This window comes from Psammomys obesus, unplaced genomic scaffold (assembly GCF_907164565.1).
Source record: "Psammomys obesus unplaced genomic scaffold, mPsaObe1.curated_primary_1811, whole genome shotgun sequence".
NCBI lineage: Eukaryota > Metazoa > Chordata > Mammalia > Rodentia > Muridae > Psammomys > Psammomys obesus.
Window position 1 is genome coordinate 15541557 of NW_026596256.1, and position 19957 is coordinate 15561513.

The 19957-nt window shown below is 41.8% G+C and overlaps 2 pseudogenes; both read right to left on the reverse strand.

Moving 5' to 3' along the window:
- Nucleotides 1-3090: 3090 nt before the first annotated feature.
- Nucleotides 3091-11774, reverse strand: LOC129668699 (glyceraldehyde-3-phosphate dehydrogenase-like; annotated as a pseudogene).
- A 3955-nt stretch (nt 11775-15729) lies between these two features.
- LOC129668700 (corepressor interacting with RBPJ 1-like) overlaps nt 15730-19957 on the reverse strand; it is a 13557-nt pseudogene continuing 9329 nt past the window's right edge.

A 19957-nucleotide genomic window follows, 5' to 3' on the forward strand; every position in this document is an offset into this window, starting at 1 on the left:
GTTTATGTCGCTTTTCACTAGAACATAATCCTGGAAGGTCGTGTGTAGATTGGGCTTTAAGTATTCCTTTAGTTTATTATCCATTCCTGAAACAAAATACTGAGGCTAAGTAATCCATGAAGAACATGTCCGTCTCATGGTACAGGATGCCACAGAGTGTGGGGCTGGTTTCTGAGCACCTCTCATGCCTTCAGCCCCATTTTCAAAAGGTTCCACCAGCAGCTTCCCACTGAAGCTCGTCCTTCCAACACAGGACGCTTCTGTGGACGCAGCATGCAGTTAACTCAAACCGTGTTAAAGCGGCGAGTGTGTTACCAACGCCTGCGCTAGTGAGCTCAGGGCTGAAGACCAGAACAGTCTCGGGTACCCATTTAAACAGAAGCCTGTTTTACACCATGTGTAATTACAACAGTGAACACTGCTGCCTAGTTGAGGCTCTGAGTTAATAGTCAAAAGGCTTTGTGATTAGCACATACAAATCACATCAATGAGTGCTCTAGCATTGCTGCTCTGCGAAGAAGGACCCCCAGGGTTGGCTTGGCTTCCTCTTATTTATCTCCGGGATGTCCTGGAAACATACTTTTTTTTTTTTTTTTTTTTTCTTTTCAAAATTAGCAGCAGGTATGACCCAAGCCTCAGGCAGGTTGTTACAGCTTCTGGGTAACGGTCGTTATACCTGTGCTATTGCACCTTTTCTTTTGACCTTTTTCTGTTAGCCAGAGTTGTATCACTGTAACAAAACACCAGAGGAATGAACGGCAAGAGTGCTGGAAAGCAAAGGGGGGTTGGGGCGGAGAATGGAAGACCCCATAATCCCTTTCAAGGGTACATCTCCACTGACCTAGGAGCTTCCATAAGACCCAATTTCAAGGCTCCAGCATCTCCCAACAGTGGTAAACTGAGGACCAAGCCAGCAGCAAGGCCTGTGGGGGCCATGCCAGCCTGAACTGGCATCTGGGTTCACTGAAAAGCAACACCCTTCTGCAGCTGAAGAACACTTGTGGAGCAGCCTAGGTTATTGCTCTGTTCCCGCCGTGTGCTGCTGAAGCTTGGTTTTCTTTGGGTTGCCCGAGATAGTGTTTGTGCAAGTATTTTCTTTGTTGAGTTTAATGGCACATTTTTAATATGTCAGAGCACTTGTCTCTTAAAGGCAGATTGGTTATTCTATAAGCAAACTAATTTTCAGATGTACCAGACCAAGCTCTTTACCTTAAAAAGTGCTCACAGTTCCCTTTCTTTAAGAAATCTGTTTTCTACTTTTTTTCTATGTGCATTCTCCAAAAGAATTTATTTGTTTATATCTGGGCCTTGAATTAGGGTTTGATAGTATCATAAGATCAGTAAATTCCCCTTAAATCAAAAGACAACCAGGTGGTAGAGATTTACGGATTGACTTTCCTTCTAGTTCTAGGCTGTGTATGTCGCTCTGTGTATGTAATGTCTGTGTGTATGTATGTATGTATCTATCCATCTATATGTTATCTATCATTTGTCTATCTGTCTGTCTATCTATCTATCTACCTTCCTTCCTACATACCTATCATCTATCTATTATCTGTCTTTATCCACCCATTTGCTGACATTTTCATAGTGATAGATGGTTGGGTTGTTTTTTTTTTTTTTTTTTTTTAGAATGAATTTTCTCCTTGTCCTCCTGACTTCTATAATCTTCCATCATCAATCATTAACAAAAGCACATGACGGCAGGAGAGGGGCTCTGTTGGAGGTATGTGTAGGGGAAATGGAAAGAGGAGATGGAGAGTTGGGGTGGATATGATCAAGACACATTATATAGATGTGTAAACCTGTTAAAGAAGAGATAAAAGTTACTTAAAAATAAATGATTACCAACTGAATAGATGAAAACAAACTTCATCTAATACACATACGTGTTCTCTCCTGCTTCAAAGGGCTAGAACTCTGCAGACTCTGCTGTCAGGACTGTACCCTCTCGGAAATCTTAGGGGGTGGTGTGCCTCCTTTCTTCCTCTGGTGTTTGGGGCAGTCATTGGTTGTCAGTCTGCCTTGACATCATGTGGCATCTGTTGTTTGTCCATTTTCACCCACTATTCCCTGGCCTGTATCTCTCTCCACGTTTTCCTCTTTCTGTGTGGGTACTAGTCATTGGCACAAAGGCCGCAGCAGCAACCCAGCACGACTCCTCTTAGCCTGAGTTTCTTTTCTTTTTCAATATATTTTGTTCATGTGTTATGTGCACATATGCACACGAGTGTGTATGCGGGGTCCAGAGACTGACGTCTGGAGTCTTCCTCCGTTGCGCGCTATCTTTAAGAACATTGACTTACTTACGTAGTGATGTGTGTGCGTGCATGCATCCCCACGCTGTGGTGTGGTGTGTGTGTGTTATACATGTGGGTGCATATTTCAGGGCACTCGGGGTGACCGGCCGATGACTGAGTCATCGCCCCGGCCTGCTATCTTACTTTTTAAGTTAAGGTATCGCCCTCAACCTGGAACTCAAGCGACTGAGCTGGTCTGGCTGGCTTGTAAGCACGGGGATTCTCCTGTCTCTGCTTCCCCAGTACTGGGATTACATACGTGTGCTGCTCTGCGGCTCTTATGCAGGTACTGACGATCCAAGTTCAGATCGCATGCTTTCACTGCACACATTCCCAGTCCTTTTTATGCTTTTTTTCTTTGGTAACTTTTAAATTATGAATGGATAAGGGTTTTTTTTTTTTGTTTGTTTGTTTGTTTTTCAGAGTAAGAACAGCCAAATAAATCCTATTTGGCTCAATAACTAGAGCAATTATCAGCAATCTAGAAACTTCCAACATATTCCCTCCTTGTCATATTTTTAAAATGATTTCTGTTATGGTTTCTGTCACTGTGAGCTATTGTTTTGTTTGTTATGTTTTGATTTTTGGGCACAGTGAAATTTATTGATGATATTACTGTAGGGCTCCCTGGGCCCCTCCCGCTATTCTGGGGGCATCTGGATAGGAAACTGTGAGGGAGATGCTCAGTGTCAGGGGCTGAGTTGGGACAGAGACTCCTCAGCAGCAGAGGGCCTCTGAAGGCCTCTCTCTTGCTCTTGTGTCCTTGCTGGGGAGGGTGGTCCAGGGCTTCTTACTTCTTGGAGACCATGTAGGCCATGATGTCCACCACCCTGTTGCTGTGGCCGAATTCATTTTCATATCAGGAAACGAGCTTTACAAAGTTGTCATTGAGACAATGCCAGCTCCAGCATCAAAGGTGGAAGAGTGGGAGTCATTGTTGAAATCACAGGAGACAACCTGGTCCTCAGTGTAGCCCAGGGTGCTGGTTAGTGGGCCCTATTATGCCTGCTTCATTACCTTCCTGATGTCATCATACGTGGCAGGTTTCTCCAGGTGGTATGTCAGATCCAGGATAAACACATCAGGGGTCAGAACACAGAAGGTCATGCCAGTGAGCTTCTCATTCAGCTCTGGGATGACATTGTCTACAGCCTTGGCAACACCAGTGGATGTAGGGATGATGTTCTTAGCAGCCCCACAACCATCACGCCACAGCTTTCAGAGGGGACATCCATAGTCTTCTGGGTGCAGGGATGGCATGGACAGTGGTCATGAGTCCTTCCACTATGCCAAAGTTGTCATGGACAACCTTGGCCAGAGAGGTTAAGCAGTTGGTGGTACAGGAAGCATTGCTGACAATCTTGAGTGAGTTGTCATATTTCTCATGGTTCAGATTCATCATAAACATGGGGGCATCGGCAGAAGGGGCAGAGACAATAACCCTTTTGGCCCCGGCCTCCTCCATGGTGGTGAAGACACCGCTAGATTGCCCTACACACTCAGCACCAGCATCACCCCATTTGCTGTTAGTGGGATCTCGCTCCTGGAAGATGGCGATGGCCTTCATGTTGACGGCAAGCTTCCTGTTCTCAGCCCTGACTGTGCCATTGAACTTGCCATGGGTGGAGTCGTACTGGAACATTTAGACCACGTAGCTGAGGTTGACGAAGGGGTCATCAATGGCAACAATCTACTTTGCCAGAGTTGAAGGCAACTCTGGTAACCAGGTTTCAGATACAACCAAATCCAAATACAACTCCAACCTTCACCGCGATTTCTAAAGGATGCGGCTGGCACTGCCCAAGAAGATGCGGCTGTCTCTGGAACAGGGAGGGACAGAGAGTCTTGTTTGTGTTTTAATGTGATATATGTGTACTCTTTCATCTCCTTCCCTCAGTATCTAGTTGGATGTTACCCGTGTCTTGGTGTATAGTTAGAAAACTTTTATATTCTTTGTTTTTTAGTGTTCATCTTAGTACTACGGTATTTTGTGTGCTATCATTAACGGACCTTCAAATTTATTGCAGTTCTTTGCAATTACGAACAATACACCTTCTGGATATTTTTGTTTGTCTTTAAGTGCTTGTGTTGGCTGCATGCTTAACATTGTAAGCCACAGTGCATGTGTTTAGAGTTAGTAGCTATTCTTAGGTTTTCAAAGTGATTGTACTACTTTACACTCATATCAGAAGCTACTGGTACTCTTGTCAACAGTTGGATGTTTTTAAATTTTAGCTTTTTGGTGAATATGCAATGAGCTTTAATCATAGCATTAATTTGCACCTCCCTGATGATTGATACTACTGAACATTACTCACTATATATTTTGCCACAAAAATGTCATCTTTAAAATGTTATCTTTAAAAATGAGTCCTTTAAAATCTTTGGCCCTTCATTTTATCATATCTATCTTTCTTTTATTATTAAGTTATAGTCTTTTACATTTTCTGGATAATAATTCTTATCTGCTACAAGCAGTTTAGAAATGCATGAAGCTTTGTTTTCCTTTTTAGATGTTGGAATTCTTTTTTAGATAAGAATATAAGTTCTTATCTAGCCAAGTAAGTTTATCAGTCTTTTCCTTATGTCAAAGACTTTTACATCTTGATGAAGAAATATTTGCTTCCCCAAAGTCATATTCTCATACATTAGCCCATAGATTTATTTTCCTTTAGTAATTAGGCTCACAATCTGTTGGGAATTGATTTATATGTCTGTGTGAACTAGAAGCTGAGGTTGTACCTCACCCCCATATGGTATCTAATTGATCTACCATCATTGAAAATCATGCTTTCTTTTATTCAGGATATGTATTTGCTTATGTGTGTGCTGGTCATATCCATCTTTCTAGTCTGTTGAACTCATTTAACTTTGTATCAACACTATTTTGCTTTTCTTTTTTTAAAATTATACTTTATTTACTTTGTATCCCCCCTCTAGTTCCCTCCCTTCTCCCCTCCCAACCCCTCCCACCCTCCCCCTTTTCCACACACTCCCCTCCCCAAGTTCACTGGTGGGGGAGGGTTTCTTTTTCTTTCTTCTGATCCTAGTCTGTTAGGTCTCATCAGGAGTGGCTGCATTGTCTTCCTCTGTGGTCTGGTAAGGCTGCTCCCTCCTCAGGGGGAGGTGATCAAAGAGCAGGCCAATCAGTTCATGTCAGAAGCAGTCCCTGTTCCCCTTACTAGGGAACCCACTTGGACACTGAACTGACATGGACTACATCTGTGCAGGGGTTCTAGGTTATCTCCATGCATGGTACTTGGTTGGAGTATGAGTCTCAGGAAAAACCCCTGTGCTCAATTTTTTTGGTTCTGTTGCTCTCCTTGTGGACCTCCTGTCCTTTCCAGATCTAACTATTATTTCCCACTTCTTTCATAAGATTCCCTGCATTCTGCCCAAAGTTTGGCCATAAGCCTCAGCATCTGCTTTGATAGTCTGAAGGGCAGAGCCTTTCAGAGGCCCTCTGTGGGAGGCTCCTAACTTGTTTCCTGTTTTCTTCTTCTTCTGGTGTCCATCCTCTTTGCCTTTTGGAGTGGGGATTGAGCATTTTAGCCAGAGTCCTCTCTCTTGATTAGTTTCTTTAGGTGTACAGATTTTAGTAGGTTTATCCTATATTATATGTCTATATGAGTGAGTATATAGCATGTGTGTTTTTCTGCTTCTGGGATAGCTCACTCAGGATGATCCTTTCCAGATCTCACCATTTACCTGCAAATTTCATGATTTCCTTGTTTTTCATTGCTGAGTAATATTCCATTGTGTAGATGTACCACAATTTCTGTATCCATTCTTCAGTTAAGGGGCATCTGGGTTGTTTCCAGCTTCTGGCTATTACAAATGCTTTTTTTACAGTAACTTTCTAATGTGTCTTGATATCTTTGCAGTATTTTGTAAAGATCCATGGATCTTTACATGGGGATCAATAGTAGAATACTTGCTTAGTATGACAAGTCCCGGGGTTCAATACCTGTCACCAAAAAGGAAGAAATCCCTCAGATATTTTTATTATTTTAAAAATTGCCATAGATATTTTTTGTGAGATCTTTTTTAATTTAATAAAATAATTTAAACCAGCTTTTGAAATTTCCAAACAATGTCCTAGGTATTTGATTTGGAATATTAGTGAATATGAAAATTATTGAAGCGAATTGACATATCTACAATTTCCTCTTGGATGAAAATGTCAAACATCCTATTTCAGTGGCAGATTCATTATGTAAAGTGTCGTAAGTGTTCTAAGATGCTATAAGCATCTTGTGTTTAAAAATTTGTGTGTGTATACACGCGTGGGCCTATGAACGCTACAGCACCTGTGGTAGTTGAAAGACAGCTTGCTGGAGTTTATTCCCTGCTGGCCAGGGAAATAGGGAAGAAAGGGCTCTTTAGCAATGGGAAGAGAAGGAAATACAGAATAAGGAGGGTAAAGTCACACTAAGGATGTCTGAAAAAGCTGTAAGGAAGCATACTATTACCTATGTACCTGAATCCCTTGCCCCCCTGTAATACATACAATTATGCCATACGTACTTTCTTCTATTTGTGCATTTTCCTCTTTTATGAAAAATAACTTTTTTTTTTTCCTCAGTGGGAGAGGATGTCCTTAGTCTTGCAGTGGCTTACTGTGCCAGGGCATGTTGATACCCATGGGAACCTCCCCTCTGAGGAGAAGAAGAAGAGAAAATGGGCAGGGAAGGAGTGTGTGTGAAGAGGAACTGGGAGGAGAGGAACGGGCTTCAATTAGGATGTAAAGTAAGTAAGTAAATTAATTAATGGAAGAAAAAAAGAATACGATCAAATACTGTATGAAAAAAATAAATAAAAATTTGAGAAACAAACAAATGGAACCAAAAAGAGAGCTTAAAAAATTACATAGTATATTCTACTTATGGTCCCCCACTCCACCCTTCCAATTTCTTCCCTCCTCCCTTCTATCTAGATCCACCATATTTCTTATTAGGAAACAGACTTCTAGGAGATAATCATAAAATAATAAGATAAAATAAAATACAAGATAAAACAAGACCAACATATCAGAATGGGACAAAACAAAGAAACAGAAGGGAAAAAAAAGTCCAAGAAAAGGCACAGGAAACAGACACAGACAGAGACCCACTGTTTCCATACTCAGAAATCCCATAAAAACACTGGAAGCCATAATATGTACGCAAAGGACTTGTAAGGCAAAAAGAAAGAAAATACGTATAAGTAAAAGAAAAATAAAAGAAACGATAGAGATTAAAGGAAAAGAAAAGGCCTGAGATGACATCATGAGACCAGGATCCTGCAGAGATTCCATTGAATTCATTTTCTGCTGGCTGTGTCCTGCTGGAACTGCAGCTCACCCTTAAGAGTAGTTTGCTTCTACAGTGAGATTCCCTTGCAGTAAACCAAATTTTTATTGGCAAACGGTTATCAATTGGAGACATTTTCTGGGTTAGGGATGGAGTCATGCGTCCACTTCTCCTTTTTAATTCTAGTACCTTTTCTGGTGAAGGATCTGTACATGCTGTTTCAGTCTTTGTAAGTTCGTATGTACATAGATCCTGCTGGTTGTTAGAGCTTTATTTTCTTGGTGGCCTCCATACCCTCTGGATCTTACACAGCATTTTTTCCCACAGGGTTCCCTGAGCCACCAGGGCAGGGATTTGGTGGAGACAGCTGCTTAGGGATGGGCATTTCAAGCTCTTGCATTCTCTGCATAGTGTCTGGCTGCGTATCTCTGTGTTTGTACCCATCTGTTGTAGAAGGAAGCTTTTCTGATGATGGGCAAGCAAGGTACTCATCTATGAGTATAGCAGAATGTCATTAGAAATAATTGTAATTTTTAATAATAATGATAATGACAACAGTACTTGGTTTTTATCCTAGGTCTGTAGGCTATCTAGTTTCAGGTTCTTGGTTACCCAAGCAGTATGGGTTCTATCTCATGGACTGGGTTTTAAGTAAATTCAGATGTTGAATTTCTTTGTGCCACTATTGCACTGGCAGATCTTGCAGGCAGGACACCATTGTAGATCCAAAGATTGCGGCTGGGTTGATGTCCAAGCTTCCCCTTTGGAGCATGCAAAATATCTTTCTGTACCATAGATGTTAGCATGTAGGGGTGAAGGCTCTATGCAGGCATCAGCTCGACTTCCTGTTGGATGAGTTGTGCTAGGTGTGATCTTCAGCAACCCCTGAAGGGGCCTTGGGTGAATTGTTCTGTATCTGTTAGATCCATTTGATGTATAACATAAGTTAGCCTCGGCAGTTCTCTGTTTTGTTTTTGTCTGGCTGACCCGTCTTTTGGTGAGAGTAGGGTATGGAAGTCTCACACCAGTGTGGGAGGAACAATACACACCGCAAGCTGTAGTAGTGTTTCTTTCATGAACCTGGGTGCCCTCATGTTTGGTGTCAAGAATTTTAATTTCCCTTTGCTGATGTTTAGTGCCTTCCCCTATTTCTTGTGATTAGTTTTTATTTGACATTTGGTCCATGTACCTGAAATTCTTTGCCAATTCTTTTATCCTAAAATGATGTCTAACTTTGATGTTAAGGTATGTTTCTTGAATGCAGCAGATGGATGGACCCTGTTTTCCTATCCATTCTGTTAGTCTGTGTCTTTTTATTGGGGAATAGATTGTATTAAGAGCTCTCAGTGAGCAGTGCTTGTTGATATTGTATTGTGTTGTTGTTGCTTTTGATGCTGGTGGTAGAGGTGAGGTCGGTGTGTGTGTATGTTTCCTCTTTTCTGCTTTTTTGTTTTGCTGGCCTAGGATTATTTATTTTCTGTATGTTCTTGGGTGTGGTTGACTTCTTTAGGTTGGAGTTTTCCTTCTATTGCCTTTTGTAGGGCTATACTTATAGGTAGATGCTGCTTAAATTTGGCCTTATCACAAAACATCTCATTTTGTCCACCTCTTGTGACTGAAAGTTTTCTTGGGTATAATAGCCTGGCTGGCATCTGTGGTTTTTAAGAGTTTGAAGCACATGTGTCCAGTCCCTGCTGGGTTTTAGAGTCTCCGTTGAGAAGTCAGGTGTAGGTCTAATCGGCCTGCCTTTGTATGTTACTTAGTTGTTTTTTTTGGTTGTTGTTGTTTTGTTTTTGTTTGTTTGTTTTTTTTTTACCTTGAAGCTTTTAATATTCTTTCTTTGTTCTATATATTTATTTTGATTATTATGTGCTGTGGTGAATTTCTTTTTCTGGTCCAGTCTATTTGGTGTTCTTTATGCTTCTTTTACCTAGAAAGGTACCTCCTTCTTTAGTTAGGGATATTTTCTTCTATAATTTTGCTGAAAATATTTTCTGTGCCTTTAACCTATTTTTCCCTGTCCTCTATTCTTATTATTCATAGTTTTGGTCTTTTCATAATATCCCAGATTTCCTGGGTGTTTTGTGCCAGATTTTTTTTGACTTAGTTTTTTTTTTTTGACTGATGTATTTCTTCTATTTTGCCTTTAATGTCTGAAATTCTCTCTTTCATCTCTTGTATGCCGTTCATAAGGCTTGCTTCTGAGATTTCTTTTTGGGTTACAAAATTTTTCACTTCTATATTTCCCCAAGTTAGGTTTTCTCTATAATTTACTTTTCACTTTCAGGTCTTTTAAACTGTTTTATTCATTTCATTCCACTGTGTTTTCACAGATTTAAGAAAATTTGTCTCATGCTTCAGCTATGTTGCAATGCTCAAGGCCTACTGTGATAAGGTTGCTGAGTTCTAGTGGGGACATATTGTCTTGAGTGTTATTGATTATGCTTATATGCTGGTGTCTAAACTTCTGGATTTTGGAAGAATATAATTTTACACTAGAGACAACTAACCCAGACCCATGGGAGCTTAGAGACTGAGACATCAACTAAGGAGCATGCATGGTCTGGACCTAGGCCCCCTGCATATATGTGGCTGATGGGCTTGTTTGGTCTTCATGTGGGTCACCTGGCAAATGGAGGAGGTGGGGGGTGTTTCTAACATGGACTTTATTGCCTGCTTTTGAATCACTTCCCCCTTGCAGGGCTGCCTTGCCTAGCCTCAGTGGATGAGGATATGCTCAGTCCTGATGTGACTTGATGTGCTGGGGAAGGAAATTCCCCTTTTCTGGGAGGAAAGGGAAAGGGAAAGGGAGAAGGAAGGGGAGAGGAGTACTGGGAGGAGAAGAGGGAAGGGCACCTTTGGGATGTAAAGTAAATAGATTTAAATAAAATAAAAATTAAAGAAATCTAGTCCTAGTTTTTTCAGGGTTTTCATCATGAAGGAATTTTGAACTTCATCTAATACTTTTTTTTTTTCATCTATTGGGATGATCATGTGGTTTATCTGAATCTGTTAATGTGACTCTTATTATACTTATTGATTAGATTTGTTAAACCATTCCTATGTCTGTGAAGTAAAGACCACTTAGTCATGATGGATGAAAATTTTAAGGTGTAGTGGAATGCATCTTGAAAGGATCTTATTGAGGTTTTCATGCATGTCCGTTAGGGATATTGGCCTGTAACTTTTTTTCGTCCTTGTTTTATCTGGTTTGGTGTCAGGGTTATATAGCTTCTGGGAGTTTGATAGTGGTTCTTCTGCCTTTATTTTACGGGTTAGCTCAAGAAGTATTGCTGTAGTTCTGTAAGACAGACACCATTATGATTCAGCAGCGATGAAGCCATCTGGTCCAAGGCTTCTCTAAAATCCAAGATTGATGATTGCTGCTTTAATCTCATTGCTTATCATGCATATATTTGACTTATTTTTATTACTTAGTTTAATTTTGGCAGGTCATATGTGCTTTAAAATTTATTCATTTCTTCCACAAGTCCAATTTGTTAGAACGTAGGTTTTCAAAGTATGTTCCAATAATCTTTAACTTTCATTGATGTTTACTATAATATCTTACTTTACAGCTTGAATTTTTTAAATTTCGGTCTTCTCTGTCTTTTCTATTTCATTAATTTCTGTTCTGATCGTTATGATTTTTTTCTATCCATGATTTTGAATTTGTCTTTGTTCTTGTCTTATTTGAAGACACAGAGGTATATAGTTATTTATTTCATATTTCTTCATTTTCTCTCAACAACAAACTTTTTTCTTCAAGAATTTCATACATGTATATAATGCACTTTGCTTATTCTTGTCCACACCCTGTCTATTTCCCTCCCAGCCCTGCTAGCCCACCTTTCTAACAAATCAGTTTCCCACATTTGTGATTTGTTTTCCTTCAGATAAGTTTAATGAGGGCTGTCTGTGTGACCATAGGTTTGGAATTCTTTATTGGAGACTGCTATGCTCGCCAGTGGGTGCACACTTGAATCCTACTCCCAAAATACTATTTGCCAACAGAGCAGCAGTAAGTGGCAGGGATCCATGCTCCTGTACCCCATTCCTACCTCTGTACCTTATTCACAGCTGGCCATTGGCTGGAATAGCCTTGTGAAGCCTCAGTGCCAGGAAGTGCAGCTGCTGAGAGCTGATGGTTGCTATGGCCATATAGTGCTAAGAAGATAGGCATCTTGCAGCCCTTCTCCCTGTGCGTTGTGAATGCAAGGCTTCCTTTATTGCCACGAGACAGTTTACCTTTCCAAGCTCACAAATGCTCATTCAGTTTACCTGCAAAAGGGTTCTCAAGAGCGTTACAGCAGGAAAGATAAATCCACACTTGAGACACCTTCTGATCTTGCAGAACTGAGGCCCTTAATTAAAACCATGCCTGGGAAGCTGTCCAGCATCATCATTCTGCAAGGCTACTGCTGTGTGTGGTCCACCTACCCCAGGCCTGTTGAGAAATCTTACACAACACACATATCTGGCCATTAGCAAGTCAGGAAAGGAAATTCCAGAGTGCTTCCTCTGTGTGAAAGACACACATCTCTGGAGAGCAACACACATCTGTGTGCTTTGTTACAGTTACTTTATTTTTTTTTTTTTTTGAGTATAAAGAACAACACCTCCTGCTAAGATGTTATCTTTTCTCTCTGTATAGATTTCATGTGAGTAGGCTGATTCATATATGTCAGCTTTTCGAATGGAGTCTAATGTGCACAGTTAATAAATAACCAGCATGGTGCATATTAATTTGGTAGCTATTCTGAAATGAAGGGAAGATATATTTCAGCAGATTAGAACTTGAGACCAACAAAGCTAAAAAACAAAACAAAACAAAAAAACTGAGCCCAGGGTGTCCTGCAGAGACTGATGCACCAACCAAGGACCATGCATGGAGAGGACCTAAACCCCCTGCTCAGATGTAGCCAATCAGCAGCTCTGTCTCCACGTGAGTTCCAAAGCAAGGGGAGCAGGGGCTGCCTCTGTCATGAACTTGGTTGCCTGCTCTTTGATCACTTGCCCTTGATGATGTGGCCTTAGCAGGCCACAGAGGAAGAGTATCTAGGCAGTCCTGATGAGACTTGATAAGCTATGGGCAGATGGCAGCAACAGAGAACTCCCCTTTCAGTGGACTAGAGGAAGGGGATGGGGGAAGAGGGAGGGAGGGTGGGACAGGGAGAAGTTGAGGGAGGGGCTTCAATCAGGATATATAATGAATAAATTGTGAAAAAAATAGAGTTAAAAAGAACCTTGAGAATGCCCACAAGGGTTGGCAGAATTTAACCTTGGTCATTAAGAAATACCATGAAATGAAGAACAGAGTAAGCCCTGAAGCTTATTGTACAAAACACATCCACAAGTTTTATCAAAAGGCATGTTTACCACTATCCATATTGAAAAAAAATCTCAATATTATTAATCATCGATGAAATAAAAATTAAAAACATGTTTAGACAACTCACATTTATTACCATGGCTACTATCAGATAAAGAAAATTACTAATAAAACTATCAGGCATCAGTGAGGAAGTGGAGAAATATGAAAACTTGTGGAGTAATAAGTGAGAATAACCATATAATCTAGAAATCTTACTCTGTGCTTATTTTTTAGTAGAGACATGAACAAATGGTTTTTCACTCCAGATAGGACACCAACCATAGACTAAGAATTCCTTCTGTTTAAGCCCAAATTGGTGAATCAGTGAGTTCATTGGGATTATGTCCCAAGTATAGCTGATAGCTACCCACGAGGACGTGGGTGATCTGTGTTTGGAAGCACCACTGCAAATTCCTACACAAGGATGGTGGCTTTACACAGGCTGAGGCATTAGGCTCCACTCTCAGCTAACCTCTCACTTCCTGTGCCCTCTGGCATCTCTCAAGCTTGTAAGTGGGTCAAGGTAGATAGATGGGAATACTGCCTAGAATTCCCGGCAAGGGTTCTGCGACCTTCCACCCTCCTTTACAGGAAGTAGCAATAGCTTCTTTGCTATTGCTATAGACCTACTTATTACTGTATTGTTCTGTTTACTTGGTTGTCATGGCTGTCAGGTCAGGGCAGTTTCTACTCCAAGGTGGTGATGGCATGATCATACTATGCCCGGAGGAAAAAGTTACACTGCTTCTCTCCATATCTGCCCCAGACGTTAACTGTGAAAGTGTGCCACATATATGTTACCACACACTGCCGTCTCGCATTTAATGTAGTCCTTGAGTTCATCAAACTGCCGTTGCCAAGGGATTGTTCTCCACCATCCAAATTTGTGCAATTATTCTCTGTACTGTCCTCCAAGGATCACATCAGCCGACAGACAGCACATTTCCCAGAATGTGTCCCTGTTGCTCATGGGCACATGGCTGAACATACAGAGAGGTTAGCTATTCGCAGAGACTCAGCTTTCTTAGCTATAAGACAGTACAGTCAATTACTTGTGTTAAGCCTTTAGGAAAATCCTGTTTGTTGAGATATGCTGTAGAGACTGTCCTTTGCAAAGTGTGTTGGGATCTCTTCTTCAAGAGGGTAATTCTAGTGCTCAGAAGAACCTGCTTTGAGATGTTGACATCTCATTTTTAACACAATGCCACCTGTGGAGAGTACCACTAGGGCACAGTGGGGAACCCACGAAGAGAGAAGGCCTCAGTTTGGGAATATTTACCCTTAGTAACTAAATTCTCCTGGTGGCAAGAGGGGCTTGGCTGCTTGTGCCATCATGCTTGCCATGGTCCTTGGACACAGAGGCTGTTCGGTAGAGGGAGGGATGAATCTTTCTGACAAAGTTCCTGCCAGGAGGGAATGTACATAACTCAGCCCTGAGCCTTTCTGTGAGCTCTGCCAAGTCCATGAGGCAGGTAACAAAACACTGGGAAGGAAGCAATGTCAGCCCCAGCCTGGTGACTGTGAAGACTGCTTCCTTAATTACTTTGCCTCGTGACAAAAGCCATTTGTCAAGCTTGAAATAAAGTGGTTTTAAAGTCAGAAATTTATCTGGCCGCCAGTCAGAGACAGTAATTTTGGAGGCACTGGCTTAAACATAAACTAAGATGAAAACAAATTGAAGAGCCAGCCAGTATCACATAGGCACAATCAATACCACTGATGGCTTTCTTTCATTTTTTTGACTTCTTAACCACATCTTTCCACTATGTTTCTAGTCAGTTCTAACATTTTACCCCAAACGACATTCTTCCCTAGATCTCAAAGGAAAATTCATTAAGTTTTAATTTTTGTTATTTATCAAGTATTTCTTACACAAATCATTACAGTGAGAAAGAGATTGAGGACATCCTGGAGCAGTCGGTTCACTTATTCAACAAATAATTATTGAGCACCTACTGTGTGGCAGACATTGACCTAGGTACTAAGGAAGTGCAGTGGTGAGCTGGCAGAAAGATCTTTACTTTCCTGGGGTGCCCATGTGTATAGGAGGAAAACATAGACATCGATGAGCAGGCCTGGGCAGTGGAAACTGAGAGTGACTGCAGAAGGGTGTTCTGGCTGCCTTCTCTGTTCCTGTGACAAAACTGTCTAAGAGCAGCTTGGGAAGGAAAGGATTTAATATAGCATATAGTTTCAGTCCACCCTCATCATCATGTACATCACTGTCATCTAAGTCATCATCATCATCATCATCATCATCATCATCATCAATGTCATCATCATCATCATCATCTATGTCATCATCATCATCATCATCATCATCAATATCATCATCATCAACTATGTCATCACCACCATCTACGTCATCATCTCTTCATGGTCATCATGTACATCATCATGTAGGTCACCATCATCATGATGTACATCATCATCATCACCATGTACATCACCGTCATCTACCTCTACATCATCATCATCATCGAGGAAACATTCTGTGGCATGGACTATTTCCCACATGGAGATCCCTTAAGTTCATGTTGGATGTTCAAGAAAGAACTGTTCGATGAATACCCCAATGCCATGGGGTTAAGTCACAACTTAGTGACCGCAGTCAAATGAAACACCAAATCCATTTTCCTCTGTTTAAGCCCACAGTTTCTTAGCATCTTGGGGATGGCTGCTTCAGAGATAACAATTCTCAGAATGCATTTCGAGCCCTGGTAGGCTCTGAGCAGCACAATCTGAGTTCTCCAGTCCTGCTTGCTTATTCTCCAGCCCCCCTGTGGTAGCAGGGACAGCTGCAGTTGTTTTGAACTAGATACACCTGCTGGATGATCTCAGCTGCCTCCTTGGGGACACACACTGAAGTATGCTTCACCCTTGTGACTTTGGAAAATGTTTCCTTCTGAAGTTCCACACCCGGCTGCAGTGACAGTTGTGTCTTCCAGGGGATGTGGAGATCTGCGGAGAAAGAGGGATGTTTGAGTTTGCTTTGCTTACGGAGGTTAGATACTTGAAGCAAGGCACCTTCATTCTTTTGCTTGTGAAGGAAACATCAACATCCTCCATATTCTCCTCTCAGTTTTTCTGTCAAAGAGCCTCAGTGTGAGCATCTCAGAGCTTAACCCCATAAACCCCAGGCCCATGCCCCAGCAGTGTAAACTGCTGCTATGAACACAGATGTCCTCTGAGCACCATGGACTACCTGACTATTTTAGGGCACCACTTTCCTTCAACAGAGGTCAGAGTGATTCACACAGGGTCAAACCAAAGAAACATTATCATTTCACAGATGGCCAAGAACTGAGGCATAGACATTGGCTGGGGGAGCGAGTGTTGTTCAGTACCAGTACTGCTTAAACACAGGGACTGTGTAGTGCAAGAACTCTAGCATGTGTCCGTAGGTGCACTGTTATCACAGACACCCATGGTGCAGCATCTGGCTTTTATCTCGGTTCTGGGGTTTTTAACTCAGATTCTCATGTTTGCACAATAAGGGATTTTACCCATTGAGCTGTCTCTCCAGCCCAGAATTTCTAAAGCAATAATCCTGGTTCTAATGCTGGATACTTGGTACAAATTTGGACCTTCCTTTGGGAAAAAGGATGGGTGCCTAGCCTCTAGCGCATGGGAAATGCTTGATGTGACTTTGAACCACAAAGCTGAGAACTGTGCCTTCGAGGAAGACCATCTCACACATTGCCAGCTGGTATAGTTCACAGATGTGAGTGGGTGACAGGCTATGGCTCAAGACTTGAAGAAGGTGAAATGTCCTTGAGCCATCATACTTATAAATCACTACATATGTTGGACTGTTTGGGGCTTGGCTGAATGTTTCAAGAAGCCACCAGGAGTGAGTCATGTAAGTAGCAACATGGCAGGAGGGACGAGAAAAACAAAAGCTCTAGAAATATGGCAGATTCAAGAACACAGGGTTCTACTCACTGTGTAGACTCCTTCCCATAATAATCACAAGAGACTAAAAAAACACATCAACCAGAAACTATAGAACTATTAGGGTTAGTGGGATTTCTATGAGCCAGTCTGGGTAGCTATTCATGTTATCATAATGTGAAATTTCATTAATTATTCCATTATCAAATATAAAAGAATAACAGGGAAGGGGGGGGACTCTTTTTCTTCATTATGTCCCCAAACCAACCCCACTTATTTTTCCACTGTCATGTTTTTTAAATGTCTTCCTGTTGTTTTCTATGTGTTTCACAAGAGTCATAAGTACAAAGTTCATAGACATCACCCAGAAGGTAACCTTTGAAGTGTTACTGAAGAAGGACAGAAAGCAAGGCATGTAGCCATATAGAGAGGTGGATTAGCCAGGAATCTACAGGGCGGCAAAACTTAGAGAATGTCTCTCTTCTCCTCATATAGGTCTTCAGCAGACGGTGTGGCCAGGTTAAGTGTGTGTCTTCCCACCTCGAGATCCAGAAAACAGTGTGTCTTTCTAGCTCAAAGATTCGGATGAGAAGTGGATTTACCCACTTCCAACCAAGCAAAAATAATATCTCACTGGTGTGCTCTCCCTTTCTGGATTGTAGTTCATTTCAGATTGAGTCAAGTTGACAATCAAGAATAGCCGTCACAAGCGGCAAGAGAATTTCAAGAAGTGGGAAGAGCAATAAATCCTGGGTGGAAGTGTGGCTGAAGGGCCTGAGGAGCACCAAAGCGATCTTACTCTGAGTAAAAGGAGTCCACACAGGCAGAAATAAGCTGCTGTGTGGTACCTGCCAACAAGATGGAGAATCCTTAGGAGGCTGTGTGGTAACAAACAGTTGAGGGATTGTGAGTTTGGATGGTAGTGAGGTGGGAAAAGGTTGCATTCCAGATATAGTTGAAAAGCAGGAATAACTAATGAAGTTTACTGTTGAGTCATCTGTGGAGTGTAAGGAAAGGAACGACTTTCAGGTTTTGATGACTGAGTGTCTGCAATGGTGGGCTTGCGGAGTTGGGATAGGGTCAGAATTCAAAGCCCAGCATGATGGTTTCTGGGATCTGGACTTCCCCTTCTGTGTCCTCTGGTCTTCTGAACACTGTGAAGCCATCTATGTTACTACGCTGTGGTAAAATTTGCGCTCTAAAGTGAAGGACAAAGGTCAGAATATAGTACTCCACTAAGCCGTACGTAAAACTCACCTCTTTGTGGCTTTTTCCCCCTTAGCTGTCAACCGCTTTCATCTGCTAGGAAAGTTCTAGATCTGTACCACCGAGTTGCAGCTTCGGCTCTATCTCTACTGCCAATTTCTCACGCTTAAAAGATGCTTAGTAGAACCTCAGCGGTTCATTCTGAGAATTCTGGACACATGGGTTGGGGGTAGCAATTCTAGTCCATTATTCTAGAAAGTTCTGTGGTTCTGCTTTGGGCAACCATGCTCTGTGCAAGGCAGCTCATTGTTCACCAAGCATCGATCACTTTCTGTGTCTTTTAATGAAAACACAGTGAAGACAAATGTGCTATTTATAATTTTCTTCCCGGAGTCATTTCAATTAAAAGTTAATTAAATGTCTTCACATCATAATTTTAAAGTATTCTTTCTGTAATAGAGAGACAATGTGAGAGCTGTAAATCCCCGGGTCTAAAATAAACTTCTCCAAATGCCTTCTGAAACGCCACAGTGTGTATAGACAGCATTGCTTAAACACAATTAATGCTTTCACAACTTTATTAATTATATTCATGTAGTATCGGAGAGATGAGCTTGGGATTGAAGAGGGTTCAGGTAAGGTATTCCCTTAAGTATTGAATTCCAGTGGATGGGACATCTAGTGTTGGATTTGCTAACTTGGGGCTAGTAATTCTCCCATTTGGGGGCTATAACAATTACAATGCGAATGTCCCTTAAAGGAGTCTGTAGGTTGAAGGCTTAGTCCTCTACGCATTGTGCTCTTGGAAGGCCTATAGAAGGTGCAGCCTGGAAAGAAGGAAGTTAGACCACTGGAGAGCTTCCTTTACAGAGAGCACAGAGATTCATGCCTGCCCACCTCTTGCCTTTGCTCTCCTCTTCCACCCTTCTCTCCCCACTTCCTGGCCACCTTGAGGTGAAGAGACCTCCTCCATCACATATTTCCACCATGATGTGTCATGTGCGCCCAAAGCAACAGCTGAGTAACCATGGCTGGTATCTCTGAAATCACAAGCCAGATGTCAGCCTCTCCTCCTTACATTTGATTATGTTTTTCACAGTGACACACGCGTTCATGTACATGCACGAACGCGCACACACACACACACACACACACACACACACACACACACAGATCAATTGATAACTGATACAGGGATGCTGGAAAAAAAATTGGCTTGTTAATGAAAATCACAATAGACTTAGCTCATTGGTGGACAAGGCCTTATCAAATGTTTGTACTAAGTCTCCAGGTGAAGCCAGGCAGCTCTACGGTGCACACCTTTAACCCCAGTACTCCCGAGGTAGAGGTAGGCAGATCTCTGTGAGTTCAAGGCTAGCCTGGTCTACAGAGTGAGTTCCAGGGCAGCCAGGGCTACATGGAGAAATCCTGTCTCTAAAAACCAAAGAACCTCAACTAACCAACAAACAAATCCCTAGGTGATTCTGAATAATACCAAATTGTGAGAACGACGGTTTTATTCTCCTTTGTGTGTGTGCATGAGAGCACATGTGTGCCTGTGTGTATTTGCATGTTCACGTGTGTGTATGGGTACATGTGTATGTGTATGTGTATAATAGATCAATGGTTGATGTTGGGACACTCCCGCCTTAGTCTTTCTGGCAGCATTCTGAAATCAAACCCACAGCTTACAGAGGCATCTAGTCTCCCTGGTGAGCTTGCTCTGGAAGTCCCTTCTGTCTTCTCTGGCTGGAATTACATGTGGGCTACCTTGTCCATCCAACATGGATTTATGTGGGTTTGGGAGATCAGAACTTTGAACTTCAGCTTCTGTACCTATGCCTTCCTTCCTTCCTTCCTTCCTTCCTTCCTTCCTTCCTTCCTTCCTTCCT